The 23,391-nt window shown below is 44.8% G+C and overlaps 1 long non-coding RNA gene across 1 annotated transcript; it reads left to right on the forward strand.

Annotated features, from left to right (window-relative positions):
• Positions 1 to 8,991: 8,991 nt before the first annotated feature.
• Positions 8,992 to 23,097, forward strand: LOC129381852 (uncharacterized). Its single transcript, XR_011892370.1, has 4 exons — positions 8,992 to 9,199; positions 13,824 to 13,979; positions 20,595 to 20,639; positions 22,909 to 23,097. It is a non-coding gene; the product is annotated as an uncharacterized lncRNA (long non-coding RNA).
• Positions 23,098 to 23,391: the final 294 nt, after the last annotated feature.

Below are 23,391 nucleotides of genomic sequence, written 5' to 3' on the forward strand. Positions count from 1 at the left end.
TCAAAAGCGCAAGCGCCATGGTAGTCCGGTCATCTAAGACGCTTATCGAACCGAAAAAAGCGCTTCTATCACTTAGCGAAATCATCCCCCCATCACGCGCGCTGGAAAACTTATCACGCGCGCTGGGCACCAATCATCACGCGCGCTGAGCCACTTATCAATCCGCCTTAGATAAGTGTATTATTTGTATAGCAGCTCTCAAAACTGCTAAAGACAACTACTTATCTAGCACACTACCTGAAATACCAAAAACAAAGCTTCACATGTTTTGGCAAATAGTAAACCCAACAAGTTACAATGCTATTTCATTAGAAGATTTATCTCGAAATGCTCTTCCTGAAAACATATGCGCGACCATTCTTAATGAATCATTTACAAGCCAATTTTCGTAAACTGGCAATGTAGAATTTCCTATCGCATACCAACACGAATACTTACCAATGGATCCTGTGATTTTTGAGGTACACGAAATTAATAAGTTAATAGATAGTTTACCGTATCATTCATCACCTGGCTATGACGGCATTAACAGTACCTTGCTTAAAAGCACTAGCCTATTTAGTTCCACGATACTAACAAAACCTTTCCGACAATCCTTTAACTCATGTGAGCTTTCAAAGGAATGGAAAATTGGGAAAGATGGTTACAATCTATAAATCTGGCCCCAGAAATTCACCTCTTAACTATCGCCCCATAACCCTTACAAGTAGCTGCTGTAAGTTATTAAAACATGTAGTTTTCATGAATCTGTCAAGCTTTCTAGAATCCAACTCATATTTCACTAACGCACAGCATGGTTTTCTAAAATCAAATTTCTGCGAAGCACAACTACTATCATTCACTCATGAACTGCAACGCATCTTCGATCACTCATCGTTCGCTGACTGTGTCTTCTTGAATTTTAGCAAAGCATTTGATAAAGTATGCCATAAACTACTACTTTTTAAACTAAGCTTGCTAAATATTGACCCTAACCTTCTAAAATGGATAGAGCATTTCCTTACTAACCACTTATGTCATATATTTCGCAACCGGGCGTAGTTTCTGTGCTGCTTAATATGAAAGCTAAATCCTTACCTGGGGCCCTATAACGTAAAACTATTCCAATATGTTTCTATTCCAATTTCCTGACGTCAAAATTGCGTAACCACCGACGCAAGCACCGGGCGGTCACCTACAGGGTTGTCTGAACAGACCAATCAAACGCTCTCCTCGTTCATAGGAGGTCACTTTTGTTTGCTTGAAAAACGAATAACATTGCCTACACTGAGCGGCTTGTCGTATCTAATTGGCTGACAAGAGGCGAGGAGAACGCTCAAGTGGAGAGGGATTCGATGGGGCTGAGCCACTGCACTGAAAGTCGATAACCGGATGAAGAGGGTGGTGCCGGCGGCTACGATTGGTCGGCTTTCCCTTACTTAGCTTGCGGTGGCTGGTCGAAAATCGCGGCGGCATGCAACGGAAGCTCAAGAATGACGCTAAAACGGACCCTCAGCAAATAAAAGTTGGCAGAATGAGGGGGTAAACGTGCCGAAAATGCTCGAAAACGTTACACGGCCACGCAAGAAGTGTTATTATACGCAAATACACCCATGCTCTCCGGCAGGCGCGAGTAGCCAGCGTCTGAGCGATCGGCGGCAGCCGTCTTCTATTCCTTTCGGAACGGGGCAGCCTGCGGCTATTCCGAAAAAATTCAGTTTTGTTCGGCATATTAATACATCTTTATCGCATACACGTCACTTTGACGCGGTGAGTTCTTGCGGTTTTGTGACGTCGCGTGACAGGCAGGTGAAGTGGGTGCAGCCCGAAAACTTTTTACCAATAGCTGAGGGCTAATGGCGAAAAGGGGTCGAATAAGAAATAACTGTTTTTCTTTCTTCTGTCAAATCATGCATAATCAGTGTGTACACATCATATCAGATGGGGAGGTATCGCGGTTTTCGTGACGTCGCGTGACAGACAGGTGAAGTGGGGGTGGTCGAAAAAAGTTTTTGACCAATCGTGGAGGGCTGATAGCAGAATTGGAATAGAAAAGTTTGGAATAGTTTTACGTTATAGCGCCCCTGGACCGGATGGTATACCAAATTTGTTCTTGCGCAGATATGCAGTAAAAGTATCCCACTTTTTAGTTATCACTTTTTATGCATCATAGTTCTTTGAAGTCCTCCTTCACCACTGGTTAAGGGTACCTGTTCTACCTGTGCCAAGGAAGGGTGATGCTGCACTTTTCACAAATTATTATCCGACATCCCTAACGTATTCTTGTTTCAAACTACTAGAACACATCATAGCCAAAGAGATTAAGAAATTCCTTACTGATTGAAATTTTCTCTCTAACGGCCAACATGGATTTTGTACACACTTTTCTACTCTTACCGAATTAACCACCATCGTGCACAACTTGGCAAATGCTCTGATAAATCTGGGCAAACCGATGTAATTTTCTTGGATTTCACTAAAGCATTTGATCGTGTTTCACACTCGCTGCTTATAAAAAAACTCGAACTGGTTCACCTGCCAGATTGATTGGATAACTGCGTACACAACTAACCGTAAGTAGTTCGGTAAAATTGACAGTAACTTTTCAAACGAGCTCCCTGTAACTTCAGCTGTCCCACAGGGCAGCGATTTAGGAACCTTATTCCTTCTAATATTTATTAATGACATCGCTAACATAACATAAATCAGACTGTTAGCGGATGACTGAGCGCTGTTTAATGAAATAAATTGCAGTGAGGACCTAATTGAACTTAATTCTAACCTTCAAAACATAGTATCGTGTTGTTGTAGGTGGAGTATGGAACTAAATGCTAACACATCACTTTTTATGAAAGTTAATAAAAAACTAACAATTTATCCTTTCCTTGCAGCATCGCTTCAAAGCCTCTCACAGATGTTAATGAATAGGAATATCTAAGTGTCACAATAACTAATAACTTATGCTGGAACACGCATGTTTCCAACATTTGTAAGTCAGCTTTTCAAGAACTTTGCTTTCTGAGAGCTAAATTGAAACAGTCTCCCCCTAACACTCGATTAACAGCTTATCACTCGCTCGCCTGTCCTAAACTTGAATATGCAAGCATTGTCAGCGGTCTTTTCACCAAAACTAACACTCACGCCTTGGAAACGATACAGCTCAATGTGGTAAGATTCATTTTTTTTAATGCCCCTAAAGTGACACTCCAACCTTCCTAATGCTAACACATAAGAATTAAACATTGCAATTACGACGAAAAATTAACAGAGAGAAATCCGTTTTCTCACTTAAAAACAACCATTTCTCGCTTAGCCCACACCCTTTTCTTAAGCCACTTGTAGCACGCCGTACAAGGCATGGACATGCTGATTCTTTAAAACCTTATCCTGCGAGCACTAAGTTTTTCAAGTATTCCTTCTTTCCCCGTACCATAACAGCCTGGAAGAACTTACCTGTAGCACATCTATTGAGCATTGGCGCTATTGAATAATTAAGATGTTAAATGTGTTGTGTCTTTTTTGTACGTTCCTGTCATACAGTATTTTAATGTGCTATTTTGTGCTATTCATGTGCTTAATGTGCTATTTTGCATTAGCATTGTTGCGCATTTGCAGTGTGGCTTCTTCTCTTAAGTTTTATCTGCTTATTTAGCGCTGTGTCGCACATCTTCTTGTTTAATTGTATTATTGTTCAATCCTGTTGCACATTTACTTTTGTATTTATGTATCTTGTCATTTTGTATGCAACCCACAACCCTCCTGCATGAGCTCCTACTGAAGCCTGCGGTACGTTATAAATAAAAATAAAATGGCGTTCGCATCCCCATGTCCAATCGTCAGAATCGATACATCTGCGCCGATACTATATCCGGTACTCGTTGACGTGCTACTTGTTTCATGCTTAATTATGGTGGATGCGAAACACTATGAAGCAAGAGTGCGCCCTGGAAGGGACACTGTTTATGTGTCTCAAAATATGTGCTCGCACCCTTTTTGTGCCTGGTGTCCGATATGCCTAAACCAGGCTCTCTTGAGGCAGAGCAGTGATACGATGTCAACCACGCAGGAGCCCACCGACACGGCCGCCGCCATCCTACCAGCCGCCTGCTGGACCACCGGCCAGGCCACCGTGAGTCCTGCGTAACACATCTATTAGCACTGTTCAGATACTGCAAGTTAAGCATCGAAAGTGCTCACGCATGTCATGCTGTCCAGAATTAGGCGGGCCCGAGAATAAACGAGAATTTCGCGCGAAACTAGTGCAGTTGCATGGCCCGAGATAAGCCGCATCACTTTTTGTTAACAAGCTTGAAAACTTTGGGCTAGCAAAGCGGCACATGCTGCTGGTGACGACAGGCGAGGCACGCGAAGCCAGATCCATTCTTGCTGCCGCTGCAACTATCTCAATGGGAATTACAATCGAGAACCGCCACATAAAAATCAGCTAAATATTCTGCAAGGAGACTAGTTGGAGTGTTGGAGCAGCAACATTTTCGCTGGCCATCCAGAAGACTACCCAAATGCCCAAAGTGCTCGTCAAATCTTACAACCAGAGTAACCTGTTTGAGGTCACCGGTGCAAGATACCTTGCTGTTGGAAACCTTTCCGGTGTGCGTCAACGTGGTTCACAAATATGGTGCGAGTTATCGATACCTGAACGACCCCTCGAAATCACCATGGTAACAAGTAGATTATGAGGGGCAGGTATTTCTGTTTTATATTTTTCACGCCTGTTTTGCACCCTACGTCATCCACCCTTTATCCCCCTAAACATTTCCACGCCTAAGCTAGCTACATTGTCCAAATGTCTGTGCTTACAAGATAGCGAGTCCGGCTAGTTAGTTTCAGTCATAATGAACGGCAGAATTCGCCAGTGCGAAAACATAACAATGCAACTATGTCCGTGTGTCGAAGAGCGAACGGCCACAGTTCGACGCCCTGCTGTAAATAAAGGCAGCTCGGGTGCTCCTATCTAAATACACGTAAAAGGAGAATTCGTTTTTCTCGGCAACCACTGCACCAAATTTGATGACGTGTTTTGCATTTAAAAGGAAAACTTCAAATCTAGTGACTGTTGGTTTCAAATTTTTGAGTTAGATCGTTAATATTTTGTTAAAAATTTTAAAAAATCGAAGATTTTTGAGAAACGAGATTATCAAGTTTACAACTCTGTAACTCAACAACGAGAAAAGATAATACAATTCTGTGAATTTCATCTAATAGTGCATCTAAAACGGACGAAATTGATATGTTAAACATGAATATCAAAACATTTAGTGATATGGAAATACAGCTTTTGCAGAACCCTTGTAAACAACGTAACAAATTCATGTAAGATGTAAAATGACGTATAGAATTTGTCCACTTTGAATGATCTAATGGATGTCTTTTACAGAACCGCGATATCTGTTCTTGATGCAGAGCTATGAACTTGTAAACTTCGTGTTTGTATTTTTTTCAAACTGTCGAATATTTGAAAATCTTTTTAACAAAACCAAAGCCCTAAATCGAAATTCCGCTTCCAACAGTCACTAGAATTTAACTTTCTCTTTAACTTAACGAAATGCAATAAATATCATTAAAATCGGTCTAGAGGTTATCTCATAAAAATTTTTTTGCGTTTTACATGTATTTGAATAGGCCGCGTAGGAGCTGGGCCCGAGCTAAAGCTTCCTCTTAAGTGCTGTGACTGCAGGTACTGTTGTCAAATGGCTTCTTTACGTTAGCGCCGCGCTTTGCAACGTAAGGTGTCCAGTACGTCGCTCGAGCCCCGAATTAGGCTCATTCTTGCTAAAACAGGTATTCAGGAGGCTGATACGTCCAGAAGAACGCGTTAAACTGTTGCTAACGTTTTTGTTACATCGAAATGTGACATTCTCTCTTTCTGAACAGATCACCACCTGCAAGGCCTCCCCCACCACCGTTCAGGCCACCGTGAGTTGTAGCGGCTAATATTATTCGCCTGTTGATTAACTGAAACGCGGGTTCCCTTGATCACAGGTTGTTTTATAAAATGCACGTCTACGCGATGCCAGCCTCTAGAAACCTTTTCTTCTGAGTGCGTTATTAACTGCATCCACTGCTTGGGTTAACCACCGTATCGTCTGCATCGGCGTGATAATCCGCAGCACCTTTTATCGCGGAGGCCCGTGTACGCATACGCGTCAGCCACACCACGCTCGGTAGGTGGTGTGTGCATAGACGTTCGTGTCGGACGCTAAGAAAAAGGGCAAAACTGGAACGATGGGTCGCATACAGGGAGGCTGAAGTTGCACGCTCAGGGCTCGACGTAAATACACAACAAATAAATGTATATGCTGTTGCAAAAACTAGTCTAATTATTTGGAGGAGATCACGGAAGGCTACATGTCAGAGGCGTGCAATAGGAATATAACACCAAAAAGAAAACAAACAAGGGTTCTATGCACATTTCTTAGAAGTCGTACTGGCTGAGAAAAAAAACTAACTTCTAAAGAAAACCTGTGTAATGCAATTATATGGCTTGCGTACTGTGGACGGTCCATAATAGCAGCCAAGCAAATTACAAGTTTGTACCTTTCTACATGAAGACATTTATTGTTTGAATATATTTAATTGAGGTATTTGTTACTTATGAGGCACACGAACCAATTCAGGTAGCTTTAATACATGAATGCACACATTGGAGACCATTGTAGGCGGACTGGATACTCTTGCTTAGTCTAAGCGCAACTTGGTGATGATCATGTCTAACGGTACGCGAAAACCGCGTGGCAATCCGGAAACATGCGTTATACTAGCATGTCCAAAGAAATGTGCAATAAGTTAGATAAACGATAATGGATGAATAGAAACGGGAGAATGCACCGCTCTAAATTTAACCAAACACAGCAAACATAGCCGAGTACACACGGTGCAGTGAACTGAAAGGGGATTGGTATTGCGGCGAACTTGACAGTGTCGTCATGCAAAAGTTAGAGAAAGAGAATTTCAAGCGGAGAGGACAACGAAAACCACGCAGTTGATGAAATACCACAAGTGCAGGCGCAATACATGAGTGGCTCCGGAGGACATAGAAGATCAAAAAAGGCAGAACCGTACAATGGTGGAGAACCTATTGCTGTAAGAAACTGGAAATCCAGATCCTGATGAAAAAAGAAATGCTTAAATAACCCCTGGCACTCAGAAATGCACGAGAAAAACAAAGCAGAGCAAAAAAAAAAAACGTCACATAGCTCGATACCAATAATGAAGCAGTCTAGTATGATATCCAGAATTCAGTCAGAAATGCGATGGAGGGCTAGGCGCACTGAATAACGCTAAATAATGTAGCCGAGTCCTTCCAAAATTGTAACGCGGCGATCCACCGTGAGCGTCACAAAACAAACATTACAAATGCACAAAAGAGATAGTGGTTATCAATTGGAGGAAGTTACAAGAAATGAACATAATTTGCAAGGCAAGGTCACTAGATATTTACCGTTGTAAGAATACTAAATTTGCTACATTATCCAAACTCTCCATAATACGAATATCAACCCATATTTTACTATTTACAGACTGAACTGTTTCACTTTTTCAAGCATTGATGCGCCAGTAAGAATAGTAAAATCTATCGAAGGGCACAATTTTTGTTAGTTACAACGATGTGAAGCAGACAGGCACTTATAGAGCATCAGTAAACAACTGCGAGGGAAATTAGACTTTTTGATATGACGGGTAGATGATCAAGTTTGACCTCGTTCGCAGCGCAAGATAGAATGGTGCTAAATCCTAATCCAAATAAATTAAATTCTTATAGAAACCCAAATGAACACTCAAAGTAACGGAAATCATAAACTATCTTTGAGATCAGTGACCTGAGCCAACCGTATAAGTTCCTTGCCACCTGCACGGCGTTAACCGCCTTTGGTGCAGCAACATCTATCCAGATGAGGCTTATAGAGCCCGAAAGGACGAGGACGTGGTACCCACACAGGCGCAGCAGCGCCTGTGCCCATGTCTTTTTGTGTCCTCGTCATTTCTTGGGCCTCGTCCTGTCACACCAAGACACCCAAAACGCTGCATTACTGATCTTTCCAGACTAGTGTGAGTTATTTGTTCGAACCTTATCTCAGGTTTGTTTTTTCTGCGGCATCTCAGGCCACTACGGACGCACTGTGACCGTAAAGCTCGCGTTTTATGTCAGCAGTAAAGAGTGAGAAATCAAGCGGCGGTCCACCAGACGGGTGTCCAGTTTGCCGCACTGTGACTGAGGAGTAATAGAAATGAGATAGAGTGACAGAAAGACTACATATGGTCACTGAGGCTGGTACAGTTGGGAAATTGCGGAGAATCAAGAGATTGTGGCTCACTGCTGATGCGTTTTTTTTTTCCCCTAGCCATGATTTTTTTTGTGCATTTTCCCGTCTAACATCCCCTTACAGCAATGTAGGTGTGTAAATAAATAAAAACAAGTAATTATGTGGTTGCGCTATGATCCGGTTTGTCCACCTGCAAACTGCTGCCAGCTTTCCCGAAGCATGCTTCCTTTCGCGCAGCCTCCTCGACCCATTCGGCAGCCTCCGTGAGTGTGCACAGCATATACCAGCTTACGTTTTGTGAAAGTTAGCCATTTCTTGAACGAAGAAACGCTTGCAGTGCCTACGCTACAATGGCATATTATAGTTGTCGAAGTCACAAACACGAAGTCTCTTTTTTTATTGGCATATAGTGGCGCTGAATTTTCAGGCCAGAAGATGCGGCCGTGAATTCTGTTCTGGATTAGTATTCACAAAACTTTTCTCGCGTAAGTGGGACTGGCCAGGCGATTATCTCGCCGTGTGGCTGACTGGTGCTCAAAATTCTTCGCCGTCCTGAATACGCGCCTTGCCTCTTTTACTGCTTGTGATATAGAAAACTGCAATCTCGCAATGTGGCCCGAAACAAGCATATTCCTTGGATTGTGCAACCAGTGGTGAAGTCGTTGCCTGCAAAGGCTTGTGGCGACGCTGTTCAATCGCAGGCCACCCGCCCGGCCTCCGACGCGACGGCCCCCTCCGGCATACACGCCACCAACGGCCGGACCTGCACCGCCTCCTCCTCCTCCTCCTCCTCCTCCTCCTGGGTACCAGCCACCTGTGTACCAGCCGCCCGTAGTGGTTGGCCCACCAGTGGTCGTCGGGCCACCAGCTGTGTACATCGGAACACCTATTGGAGTCGGACCACCGTACGGAATCCCTCAGGTTCCCACGCCTTCTCCGTGAGTGTCACACCGGGCGCTTTGGCTAATTCCTCTGCTTCTACTGTCTTACGACCAGCCTCCCCGAACCGCGGCAGCCAGGAGATGTATAGTGCTTCAACGAAGCTAATTGAAAAGACACTATGCGGATCTCACACAATGTCGTAATCAATCAATCAGTCAATCAAAACTGCGTTGCGTCCACAAGCCTGTTTCTTTTTGTGTGTGTGCCGAAGACGAGGGCTCAAAATAAAGTGCATCTATCCACGCGAGAAGCTTCAAGGCACCTTTTACATGGCATACAGGGAGAGCGTACAAACACTTTGTAAAATGTTTGTAGAACACTGTATGATGATGAATCACTCACGCATTCACGACAAGAAAAGACGTCATTCTTTGATACAATTCTAAGAAAGAATTAAAAAATCTAGAATAGGATTTCCCGTAATGTCTACAGCTCTCACGCAAAATGAATTCGTCAATCCCTTTCAACAAAAAATGATTCAATTGCACAGTTCCCAGTAGTTGTTAAATTGATTCCGTATTCGTGAATTTCGCTTAACAGTTTTTCAAATGTGTAACCAAGTATTTGTTAACATAAGGTGTGTAAAGGCCATTTTCCAGATATTTTTACTGCGCGAATTCCTTGTTACTTGTGTTAATCGTGAAAATATTCGCAGAAGACCATCTCAATCGCATATATACTTCCTGGCTATATTTAGTAAATGCAAGTTATGCACGTACAGGAGATTGTATTTTATAAATAGAGTATTTGTGTGCGCACTTTTTTCAATGCACGCCGTGTGACGCCTTCTGTTGCAATATAAGCAGCTGGTTCACGTTCGGTAAGGGGGTTAGGTCCCAGACTAGACAGCATTATTCTAAATGCATAAAAAATGGTTGCGTTATAGATATGCAGTTTTAGCAACTATTGGTAAGTGAAATTTGAATTTTGCTACAATTCGAACCGACTTTGCTATCTGCGTGGCAACATGGTTAACGTGGAGGTCGCAAGCGATATGCTTTCATCGACGATTACGATACTCCCTAACTATCGTTATTGAAATGACGAGCATATCCCAAAGGTGGCTACCTGAAACTACTAAGCTTCCATGATGTTGCCCCACTTGACATGAACGACAAATAAAAAACGTAAACGCCGGATGAATGCTCCGAGCTAGGCATGGCACATAAAGCGAAGAAACGGGAGTGAACGGGCATGCTGCGGAAGCAAAAAAAAAAATAGGAAAAGAAAAACGTCACACAGTACACTTGCGCTACTCGAAGCGAACTGTCAATAACAGAGAATGGCAGCCAGATAATGCTTCCCTCACTGGCAACGATGTCCTCGAGGCGTGCAACGCCAATGCCCAGCTCGACGAGCAGTTACTACAAGTGCAAAGTATTGCTTTTAACTTCACTGGCGCCAAGGTTTTTTTTTTCTTTTTTTCTTAAGTAAGCGTTACTCACAAAACACTACCAAACACTAAAGCGTGCACCACAAGCGAGACAGATTACTTCGTTCCCATGCCTTATAGAAACTGGCATTTGTGGACGCAGTAAGACTGGTCGAAAAATTTACTTTTTAGACTGTAGTCGTGCGGCTATTCTTATGCTGCTGAATATAGAATAAAAAAATTTACTGCATCTCCTTCCCTCAATGAGCCTAATTAAAACCCCAACAGTGCGAAAAACGAGGCGCTTTGAGGTATTAAAGGTTGATCGTTGTTGTTTGTTCATGGTTCTTGTACTGAAGCACTGAAAAGAAACGATTCCCTTATGAAGAGGGTTGAAACTCTTGCTTGCTTAACGAAAAAACATTTCAGAACGTACCCTCGCACTTGACGTAAACGGTGCTCTGTAGATGCTTCGCAAATTATTCAACAACGAGGTAATTTTAGCCGCCTTTCACAGCGCCAGGTGCGGAATATCCCTGATACTAAAAAAAGGGGTAAATAGATCACATAACTTTGTCTTTGAGTGCAGCCGCGGTTCTAGATTTTGTTTTTATCGCTCTTGATGTCGTTGATTGCTCGGAAGTCAGTGCTGGGAGTGCAATCTGCGATTGATACCAAGATACGGGAAGGCACGTGCTGCTGCTATGGCAGCAAGCATGATGGCGTGAGCGCAGTCACGAGAAGGCTGTCGTCTGCTCGAGCTTCGGCGCCCATCGAGCCGGGAAAAGAAACCCCTGCAGTGGGTGAAGTAACGTCGGTGCTTTTATTGTACAGGCACATTTTAGCCGTCAGCGTTGCCGTGATGTCCTGCATAAAGTGCGTAACATGGTGGATGCGTGCCGCATGCAGTGGGTGCGAGTGATGCCAGGTTGAGCCGAGGATGTTAGCTTCATGTTGCACGCGCAAGGGAGGAAAGCTGGGAGGGGGGTAGTACTTCTCCAGCGGCGGCTGCTTATGGCGCGGCTGAGTGCGGCCGCGCGGGCCCGCTCTTCGACAATAATATGGCATTAGTGTGGAATATAGGTGCGCCGACGGCTGATGGCTTCCTGTGTCTTGTCGCCGTTAAGTTTGCGTTGAAGTGAGAGGCAGTCCGAAGGCCAATTCGCTTGCTGCTGCTGCCGCTCTTCCTCACGCCAGCGTTTTCACAGCGAGCGCCCGCAGTCATCGAATGAGATGTGTTTATGTTTGCCTGTGCGTGCGCGACACCATGCTTGTTAATGCAATTACTTAGCGATTTTTTACATATTTATACGGCTGGCAGAACTACTGACCTTGCTTCGTATAGCTGTCCAATAATTTGCTATCACAATCGATGCTTCGCCTTTCATGCGAAACTGGGAATTATTTCTTGTTTGTAGATTCTTCGTTTGAACGCACTCTCTCGTACGATAATGGGCAGCGATGATCCAACGCAGACAGGAAGGGATGTGGACCAGATAAACAAACAATATTTATAGCCAAACGTTTGCATGTAACTACATGACAGGCTATGCAAATGAATTACCACTTAAACAATAGAGTAAGTGGTATCTCACCCTTCGACTATCTGAATGACTCTTACAACCCATACAACCGTACAGTGCCTCACTGGTTGATCGGCTAATCTTATTACAGACCAGACTCCTTTAAGCACACATAGCACGCAGCCTTACAGATCTATGGGTGATCCTGATTACAGCCCACACGGAGGAACAGGATATCATCCGGATCTTTATAGCTGAGAATAGACGAAAAAGAAGGGCGGCAGGGCCGTTGACGCGTCCCACGGATGCGATTGCGAATGAGAGTCAAAATTTCGATTGGGGAAGGGCCGAGTCTTATAAGTAAAGTTGTTGCAAAACAATACTGTTTGCTTTCTTTCTACAAGTTTGTTTTCTTTTTCCACGTAATTAGCCACGGTGTAACAAAGGAACGCTAGGCACGCACACTTTATCGACAAGCCGTTTCAAACCTCTCCGCGGCATCCCTAGCCAGCAAAACGTTCGGGAGACCGCTCCGCAACACCACGTGCACCAGTCTCACTTGAAGTTTGCTCGTGGCCGTGACGTGTGGCCGTCCACGGAATCCGAACTTGGCGTTTACAAGACCGCACCCGCGCTGCAGCCCGACGCCGCGCATGGCGGGTCGTCGCACCACGCGGGCTTTTCTTGGCACTCGGAAAGAGAATCCGAGCGGTTGCCGCGCGCAGGGGGGGAGTGAACCGTGCGCCACTCGCGACGCTGTGAAAGTATGCGGAAGAGGCACGCGACCTTACAGGTGGTACAACAATCGCTTACTCTTGGCCATGCTGGCTTAGAACATCCTTGCAGGTTCTTCAATTAACGTTGAGGAAGCTCATTACATCCATTGTATGTCATTAATTAGCCTCACTTATCATCCACTCTCGCCACTTGGGTAGTCTTTGAAGCTCTACAGAGAAAAGCAATTGTTTGTACTCTAAACGAGAATGATTTCGCGTGGTCACTGTTACGTACCACATACATGAGTACGCGGAAGTGTCGTGGCTGATACATGCATGCCCTGCAATTTACGTAATAAACTTAACACGTTGAGAACGTAAATGACTCAACAGCTCTAAAGAAACATCGTGACGATAGTGGGGGACGCTAAAAAACAATCAAATATTAATAGAATACGCTCCAGAGTGCTTCACAAGTGAAGTCGTTTGAATGTTCCACCATGGTACGGCAGCATCTTATTTCCCTCTCGTAATCCGAGTACAAATTTGCGTGATTTCCAAAGCGCTGACTAAATGAGATTTATATGTGCCATTGGCACAACGATTCGCATATCGATGCGAACGTGAAAAACGCCTCGAGCGGTCTACAACCGTCCTGGAACCAACGTGGAGCGCACTTTCAGGGCTGAAGCAACGAAGACAGGTTTTATCTACTCCCGAAAAACAGAACAGCCTCCGCGCGTCCGGCGTTATCAGTCTGGGTGTCAGTTGTAGCAAGGGACTTCCCTACGTGACGCATGCTGTTTCACCTGGAATGTCAGCCTAAATTTATCGCAACTGCGATTGGCCCAGCTTCAGTACCGCTGCTTTAACTTGTGAAAACCAATTAAACGCTTTGCTCTCAAGTATTGCGTGCTCGACGTTTCCGCGCACACAGGCGCTCGCGTTAGAAGCAGTGCCTGGGCGGGACACGCAGAGAGCGCAACAGTGTCCCCGTACACCGTTTCAGGGCACCGCCGAGGCCAGCAACCAGGCGGCCAGGTCCTGCTTACACTCCGCCCCCAGCAGCAGCGGGTCCCCCTGCTTACCAGCCCCCCTCTTTCCCTCCTGCCGCCCCCCCTCCTTCCTACGAGCCGTACCAGCCCCCTGCGGCAACGCCGGCACCGTAAGTAGACATGTGGGCTCGATTAATGTCTCTCTCGCGCGCCGCAATGCGCAACATCTTGTTCATTGTGTGCGTATATCCCAGCTAACGTTGGCCGAGCTCCTGAATATACGAGGACGCAATCAGTGGTGTTCTTTCTGCCAGCAGTGATGTACCACACCAGGAGGATTATATTTTTAACAATTGACCTATAGCAATAAATAAATGACAATAATTAACCAGCTTTTTCTCTACTGAATAAAGGGCCCATAGTTTGATAGAAAAGTAATAACTGCCTTTTAAAACTCCCGTTCGGTTGTCTTCAGCCATGGCTCGTGCCAGCGGCGCTATTCAGGACTTCGCGCAGTGCCCGCGGGCAGCAGGAGGAGGGCGCATCTGCGCGTTACGAGCGTCGGAAAAGAATATTTACGCGAGGCATGGCACGCTCGCAACAACTGAATCGTGCGTATTAAAACGCAATTATTAGTTTTCTATACAATTTCACGCCCGCAATTCGCTAACTGAAAAGTTTGTTAATTATTCTCATCTCATTATCGATAGTTACCTTATTTTCTTCAAAAATCGTCCAGTATGTTAATGGTGGCAGAATACTAGTGATCGCATCCTCGTATGTTCCATATTTTATTTTTAAGCCCTTGGCTGATCTCAGTTGGCACACCCTGTATATTTTGTCTTTTGGTACGGGTCAATTAGGCACAAGTCATGGTTCGATGATTACTGCTCTGCACAAGTTCATTGAAGCATCCGGAAGGTTACGCTGCTAGGGTGCCGACCGTGGGACATATTTTTATTTTTTATAATTGCTTAGTTTATTTTTATTCTTCATAATTGTTTAGTTTACCTTTAATTTTTTTAGTTTATGTATGGGTCCTCTGATTATCTGTGTTGTCAGCTGCCAAGTGCTTCGTTCTGAATGTTCGCCTTTACCCATTTTGGGTTTCAATCTGTCCAGTGTGGCCAATCCCCCTCGTGGGTATACGAGCCAAGTTTTGAGGCAATAAGAACAGGACGTTGGCGCGAGAGTCTCACTTAGCTGTTTGGAGGGCACAAGTTCGCTCAACGTAAATTAATTAAACTACCTTTACTCAACTGTGTGTTACAATGTGTGTACTTATGTGCGTATAGCAATCGGGTTGCTGTCTATGCACATGAAACGTACACTCGAATGTAGGCTTCTTTCTGTTCACAAAAAGCATTGGATGAAGAGCCGTTTCTTCGTTCCGTAAACGATTCTGCGAGGGTGAGAGTCCAATGAGGCTCGGCGACATGCACAGCTCTTGCCATCACTACGAACGCGCACCTGACTACGCACGCCATGCTGGCGCAGGCATGGGCAGTTGTCCGCGTTTGCTGCTACAAGACGCGAAGCAGAGAGTATCTTACGAAGCATCGCTATGAATGCCTTGCTACAGCGTAAGCGCAAGTGAACGTAATATCTGATACCTACAAAGACGCGTGATGTCAGCAATGGAAGCCACTTCCAGTAGAAATATATGCGCATTACGGAATCGGGAGAAAGTCTGTTGCTAGTACTACGCACGCTACTGTACCAGTGAAGTAGCAAACATTAGTTGAAAGCACATTGTCCTTCTTGTATAATGTAGCCAGGAGCTTCATGGCACCACTGATGCCTGGAGACCTTATCACCTTGCTGGTCAGCGCACCGCAACGTTGGATTTGGGGCGAGGGACGCGCAACCATGTCAAAAAAGAAGGACTGCACACGTGACAAACACACGAGGACGTGAAAGGACTTCTCCTGGGATTAACGCTATCATCCTGCAGCTCAGCTCTTTAACATTAAGCTTTAATACCACTAGCAGGAGTGTGCAATAGAAGTCGGTGGTAACTCCGTTAGACAGGATACCAGTAAGCTATGGCAGGAGACGAAAGATCTCATCAAGAAACGCCAATGTATGAAAGCCTCTAACCCTACAGCTAGAATAGAACTGGCAGAACTTTCGAAGTTAATGAAAAAGCGTAAGACAGCTGACATAAGGAACTATAATATGGATAGAATTGAACATGCTCTCACGAACGGGGGAAGCCTAAAAGCAATCAAGAAGAAACTAGGAATAGGCAAGATGTATGCGTTAAGAGACAAACCCGGCAATATCATTACTAATATGGATGAGATCGTTCAAGTGGCTTTACCAGATTAGTATGATTAGTAGATTAGTATGATTAGATTAGGATGAGATCGTTCAAGATTTATACAGTACCAGTGGCACCCACGACGATAATGGAAGAGAGAATAGCCTAGAGGAATTCGAAATCCCACAGGTAACGCCGGAAGAAGTAAAGAAAGCGTTGGGAGCTATGCAAAGGCGGAAGGCTGCTCGGGAGGATCAGGTAACAGCAGATTTGTTGAAGGATGGTGGGCAGATTCTTCTAGAAAAACTGGCCACCCTGTATACGCAATGCCTCATGACTTCGAGCCTACCGGAATCACGGAAAAACGCTAACATAATCTTAATCCATAACAAAGGAGACGCCAAAGACTTGAAAAATTATAGACCGATCAGCTTACTGTCCGTTGCCTACAAACTATTTACTAAGGTAATTGCAAATAGAATCAAGAACACCTTAGACTTCCGTCAACCAAAGGACCAGGCAGGATTCCGCAAAGGCAACTCGACAATAGACCATATTCACACTATCAATCAGGTGATAGAGAAATGTGCGGAATATAACCAACCCTTATATATAGCTTTCATTGATTAGTAGAAAGCGTTTGATTTAGTCGAAACCGCAGCAGTCATGGAGCATTGCGGAATCAGGGTGTAGACGAGCCGTATCTAAGAATATTGAAAGATATCTATAGAGGCTCCACAGCCACCGTAGCCCTCCATAAAGAAAGCAACAAAATCCCAATAAAGAAAGGCGTCAGGCAGGGAGATAGGATCTCTCCAATGCTACTCACAGCGTGTTTACAGGAGGTATTCAGAGACCTGGATTGGGAAGATTTGGGGATAAGAGTTAATGGAGAATACCTTAGTACCTTGCGATTCGCTGATGATATTGCCTTGCTTAGTAACTCAGGCGACCAACTGCAATGCATGCTCACTGACCTGGAGAGGCAAAGCAGAAGGGTGGGTCTAAAAATTAATCTGCAGAAAACTAAAGTACTGTTTAACAGTCTCGGAAGAGAACAGCAATTTACAATAGGTAGCGAGGCACTGGAAGTGGTAAGGGAATCCATCTACTTAGGGCAGGTAGTGACCGCGGACCCAGCTCATCAGACTGAAAGAATCAGAAGAATAAGAATGGGCTGGGGTGCGTTTGGCAGGCATTCTCATATCATGAACAGTAGGTTGCCATTATCCCTCAAGAAGAAAGTGTATAACAGCTGTGTCTTACCAGTACTCACGTACGGGGCAGAAACCTGGAGGCTTACGAAAAGGGTTTTACTTAAATTGAGGACGACGCAACGAGCTATGGAAAGAAGAATGATAGGTGTAACGGTAAGGGATAAGAAAAGAGCAGATTGGGTGAGGGAACAAGCGCGAGTTACTGATATCTTACTTGAAATCAAGAAAAAGAAATGGGCATGGGCCGGACATGTAATGAGGAGGGAAAATAGCCGATGGTCATTAAGGGTTACGGAATGGATTCCAAGGGAGGGGAAGCGTAGCAGAGGGCGGGAGAAAGTTAGGTGGGCGGATGAGATTAAGAAGTTTGCAGGGACAAGATGGCCACAATTAGTACATGACCGGGGTAGTAGCCCTGCAGTGAGCGTAACCGGGCTGATGATGATGATGACCACCAGCAACCAATAAGGTGCTCGTATATTTCTTTCTTTTAGAGAAAGCTTCATTGGTCGCAGGCCCAATGTATTTCACCTTTGCGTTAAAACAATGTCGTAAGAAATTCCTGATAGTAAGCATTCATCGTAATACTTCTTTTTGATGCCAGGTCACTTACCAAGTACAGTTATTCCAAGTTTTCACTGGAAAGAGATCACACTGCGAAATAGCTTTAAAGAAGTGGGCAGGTAATATGCACAGTGGCAATAGGTTCATTCGTTATAGTTCATGATCATGTCCGGCGCAGTCTTCATCAATCACCGAGATATCCGAGGCAATTCTCCTCGCTACATTCTTCCCGCTAACCTGAACTATCACAATACGAGTGGTTATCGTGATCAGAATATTTTTTTCCAACTCCACGTTGAGTTTCCTGAGTGAAGAGTTGTCGAATCAATCTTGACAATCCCTGGGGGCCCACACAGTCATCAGCAGCTCTTGACTTCAAGTATATACACAAAGTACAAGCAGCCAAAACTAACAAATGAAGGCCAACTTTCGCAGAATGCAGACAGGGCGTACACGAATATCACAGCCCAGTATAAAGTGTATGTATGCATTTGTAATGTACACAAAAACAACTAGTATACTTTAGACTCATTGGCAGATAGCACAATAAAAACACGCAGAATATGTATATATATACTTTCTTATAATGAAACTAGGCCAGTGCACAGGAGGACCAGTAATGAAAGCATGACTGTAGGTGTCACACACGCTCACGTGATCAGCAGACGGAGCAAGGTCCATTAGCGTCCCTTCTTCTTGCTCCAAGCAGCGCAACTTGCGTCATGCCTTAGCAGCTAGCTCCCGTCGAAGCTCCTTAATGAAAGGAGAATAATGTTATGGAGAACAAAATCCGGTAACACGGCTGCCCGATGCCCAGGAACAATTTTAAATAATGAATAAAACGTCCAAAATGTTTGCGTATTGGATTGTCAGTGCCACTAAAAGCACTTGTAGGGGCAAAAACAATGAAAACCATTAGGTACAAAGTTGGCCAACATTACGCAGGGGCGACCGATGCTCAATAATGTCGTCAGCTGTGGGGGTGTTGCTATAAATGCAGAATGCTGTTCCCTTTCAGAACGTGGGACAAAAACGGTCATTTAGTTGGGTACGCCGCCACCCTCGTTGTTGCGACCCAGTTTGTGTCTGGCCACTGGCACCGTTTGTTGTCGTGATTATCTGGCGCCTTGTTCTTGCCTGCTTGCCATAAACGCAACAGATAAAACTTTGACTCCATGACTATGATGCCCCAGCTTCTGGTAATTATTTCATAACTTCAACGGCGCCGATGAGCGAGAATCGTGTGCATGGGAGAGGATAAATGGCGACCATATTCATGCGAAGGGAACGCATGTGTGTAATATTGCCAAGGTGCATGTCGCTAACATGATCATGTTCTGGAGCAAATGCTTTTTTTTTTTCGCTTTCTCTCTACAGCGTACCACGACCTACATCAAGACGCGGCTATCGGCCCACGGCAAAACCTCGGAAAACGCTGCCGTATGTTTCGAGCCGTGCAATGCAAAATATCTGTCAGGAGCATGCATTAGACAAGAGAATGGCCCGGCGAAAAAGATTCATTTAATTCAGCCTATTTAAACGGCGCACAGATTTATACAAAGCTTTTAATGTGCCTCAAATGTTGAAAACAACTGCTTTAGTTGCCGACTCATTAGCTGAGCTGTAAGAAACGTCGTAGCGTAGATGTTTGTAACGACCTAGAAAATATCGGTTTGTTCGCGTTCCGCCTCCATAGGATTACGCTCAGATAGCATGGAGGGTAAGCGATAATGAGGAATAATTCACGTTACCAAGTATAATTCGCGGGGACTGTCCATATGAACTACTCAGAGTCGGTGTGTCCTTCTCGAGTCATATCATGCTCCTGATGCAAATTGCTACCAAATTTCTGTGTTCCCAAACACCATGCATGCGACTGTTCATCACTGTGAGGAATGTCCTGGTAGGAGTTACGAAGTGAAGAAATTCAGAGACGCGTTAAATGGCTGGCCGGTAGAGAGACACCAGAACGAAGTGCCAAGCTGAAATAGTCAAAATTTCCACTTCTACTGATAATGTGGCGTTTACGAGTGCGAGGATGTCTCAAACTCAAGATAGCACTTGTGCAGCCCCCACGTGACTGTGGTGCCAGCACATCGTGCGCCTTTTACCGCTAGTCAGTCTCGAAACACCTGCGGTGCACGTGGACGTGACTGAAATTGATGTTTTGCCTAATATATTCAAGTTTCCTGCGAAAAATATCTCTTTGGTGTCTTTTCCCCTCAGTCTCAAACCTTTCTTTACGAGAGCGACTTAAAGTATGGAGCAAGGCGCCTTAAAGAGAAACGTCCGAGAGAGCAGGCGTGGTACAATACTGGTCATCGCCGGCGATTTAAATTATCAAACATTTATGGCGGCGCTTTAAAGTTCTGCCCATCTTGAAGGCTATCCTAACCAAACCACCTGTTCGTTCCTTGCATTAAGTGTCTTTTTAATTCGAACCTTCCAGCTCTGACAATCGTTCAATTTCAGCCCGAAACGCACTTAGTAACCGCGCTAGGACGTTCCAAACACAGTGGCGAACGTATTCCATGCTTGCTTGCAATAAATCAGGTAGCTCAATCCACGATTGATCACTCCAGTTTCTGATGTGCTTCTCACGATCTGTGCGGTTCCCCTGTGAACACCTTCAATGTACCAGTCATGGCGGCCTGTACAACAGATTTCATGTGGATCAGCTGTTATTGTGCGAGGAACAAAGCGTTCTTGATTTCTCTCTCTCTTTTTCCCAACCCGTCTAGACCCAGAGGCCCTTCACCCTCTCCTCCCTTTGCAACCAGACCTCCGTAAGTGTGTGATGCCTTATTAGCACTGATTCTATGACATTAACTGGCAGTGTAGAAGGGGCACCAACATTCTCAGTCTAATGGCACGGAAGCGAATGTCAATTTTTGTTCAGCACAGTGTGAATAAGGAAGTTTGTAGACAAAATCCGTTCACACGAGCAATAACCGGGCAGCTTAAACGCATTTTTCTTTGCTTGCTTCTGCTTACTAAGACATTTTACGTCAACGATGCCCAACTTCTTGAATCCAGATGAAAAGCTCAAGTTACGATAACCTGACCAAGTCCAACTGATGCGCTATATCCAACTTGTTTTTAATCTGAAAGCATTATATTACCTATTACGCGGAAATTCATCGTATCAAGCGTGACCGAAAGATGGTACCAAAACGGGCGAATGGCGCAAAGACTAATAACACGTAAAAGAAGTCTCGCATTGACGTCACATTCCTCAGGGTGTTTCCTATAGAGGAAATAAATTAATGACTTCGAAAGGAAAGTTTCGTTCGTTTCGGTCTGGGTGGCAATGGAGCCTGGGCGCCTACGGGGTGCGAGACAAGCACGACGCCATCACGGTTCTCGCTGTCGAAAGGTGTCGCCTAGTGCGTTCACCACTGGGCACGTGACGGCGCAGCCAGTGAAGTGGCGCCACGTCATGAGTGTATAAAATGAGCGCGTTCGTGATGTTCCGAGGTCTACAAATGGTATAATGCTTTCGCATTCTTACACGTAAGCAGTCTTAAGGGCCTCTGCCCATTTTTTTTTTTCATTAGAGCGATTGGGAACTCGGCCACAGGGATGGCTCTCGAAATATAACTCACAGGTGCTGACTTTTAAGGCACAAGCACAACACACTCTAGACATTCGACGAAATCGAAATCGAAACCTTTAAAAAGTTAGACACGTGTCACCGTAACATGCACAAAGACAGCTTACTGACAACTCATTCCAATATACGGTAGTCTTCCCGTCACGAGTTCTTTCTTGGTGCTGACCATTTTCTAGCGTTAGAAAAGGCAGGGCAATGCACACCTTAAACATTCCGGCACCATTTGCGAGGCTCGACTAGACATGCAAATATTTTACGGAGTAGTTGAATTACATTCCTCCGTGTGCCTTCGATTGCTGTTGAGGAAAATCAGACACTTAATTAGTTAAATGCTTCCCGAATTGCACGACCACTCATGCTCTGTAACCTCACTGCGCACCACTGCCACCTGGCGGCCCACCCCTGTGTGTTCCATCCTCCTCCCTGCACTATAGTTGTCCAACAGTCACTCTTGCAGTGCACTTTCACATTAACGCATTACTAATGAACACCTTGTTCAATTCACGAAAAGCGTAATCACCGCAGTAAAGCCAACTTCGCAATGTACGGAGAAGAGCGTGACGGGGCAGGCGGGGGGGGGGGGGGCGAGGTGCGTTTTTATTCCTTACCTTTGTGAGTGATCTTGCGAGCTGTTCGTAAGCGACTAGACCTTTAACATGCGCAATAAGGCATTGGCGGAGGAAATGGCAAAGAGTCTCCACGCCACTGCTCCCTATCCCGCGAGCGATATATTAATTCGGCCAAATCCATGCTACTCATGCATTCTTTAATTAACGCCAGTTAAACTCCGTGGCGCGCAAACATTGCTCGTTTAACATCAAATTTTTTGCCTGGTTGCGGTATTCGCTGCGACGGTGAACCTTTCGCAACCATTTCCAATGCGATGGCGTGCTTTGGCGAATTCAATGCATTACGCGAACTACCACTTTGCCCCGTCTGGTCGAAAACTTAGCTGCACTCAGAGACATGCTCTTTTATCACAACGGTGTTGTATTAACGAGTCCTTCAAATTGCGGATGACTGCTTGCCATTTCCCAGCTAACGCAACTGGGACACTCGCTTGCCACGACCAAGAACGCGTAATCATATCCGTGAAGCGTATCTCTTTCCGCTTGTCCTCGTTATCATTAGGTCCATGTATTGATTTGTGCTCGACGCCACTGCGGTAGATGTTCCTACTATTACCAGAAGCACAAAGCTTATTTAATTCAACTAAAGCACTTCAGCACCTCTGATTAGCTTTAGTAGCAAAAAAAAAAAAAAAATTGCGGCGATGGCCCGAAGCAGCACAACAATAAAAATTTACAATGCCGGTAGTGAACAGTGGTACAAAAGACTGCTGGTGAAGCTTCACCAACTCGCAGTGCCGTATTATGCAATCTGTCCGCGTCCGTACAACAGCTTAGCAAGTGCAATATTAGTTTGTGCAATATTTTTTCCAGGACAAGAAGGCCTTTCCCCACATACCCTGCAGGCCCGCCAGCTCAAGAGCCGTAAGTATAAATTCAAGTGGCTGTATAGAGGCCACCTTATACCAGCTGCCCAATATCGTACACGAGCGTTCTAAATGACGTTATATGAAAAAAAACGAGTGATGTTAACTTCAAGGGTTCGTCTTTAAGAACCATGGATTTGCGGACGATGGTTTCTCATTAAATATGTTACAGAAAAAAATTTTCACAATGATGTAAAGTTGCGGGAGATATAGAGCTCAATGTTTTCTTTATTTCCCGTCGACACGTTTCCTTTAGGCTGGCTACCTCCTTTATTGCTTTTTCTTCACTCCGCGGTATTCCAGAGTGGCATCTCACGAAGGAGCGGTAACAGTACGAGCATTAACAATTGCCGCTCCATGATTCGATTTTTACATGGCTTGTCACGCGGTCTATGACGTCACAAGCCGCGCCAAAAGAGCCCAAGCGCCG

This window comes from Dermacentor andersoni, chromosome 1, assembly GCF_023375885.2.
Source record: "Dermacentor andersoni chromosome 1, qqDerAnde1_hic_scaffold, whole genome shotgun sequence".
NCBI lineage: Eukaryota > Metazoa > Arthropoda > Arachnida > Ixodida > Ixodidae > Dermacentor > Dermacentor andersoni.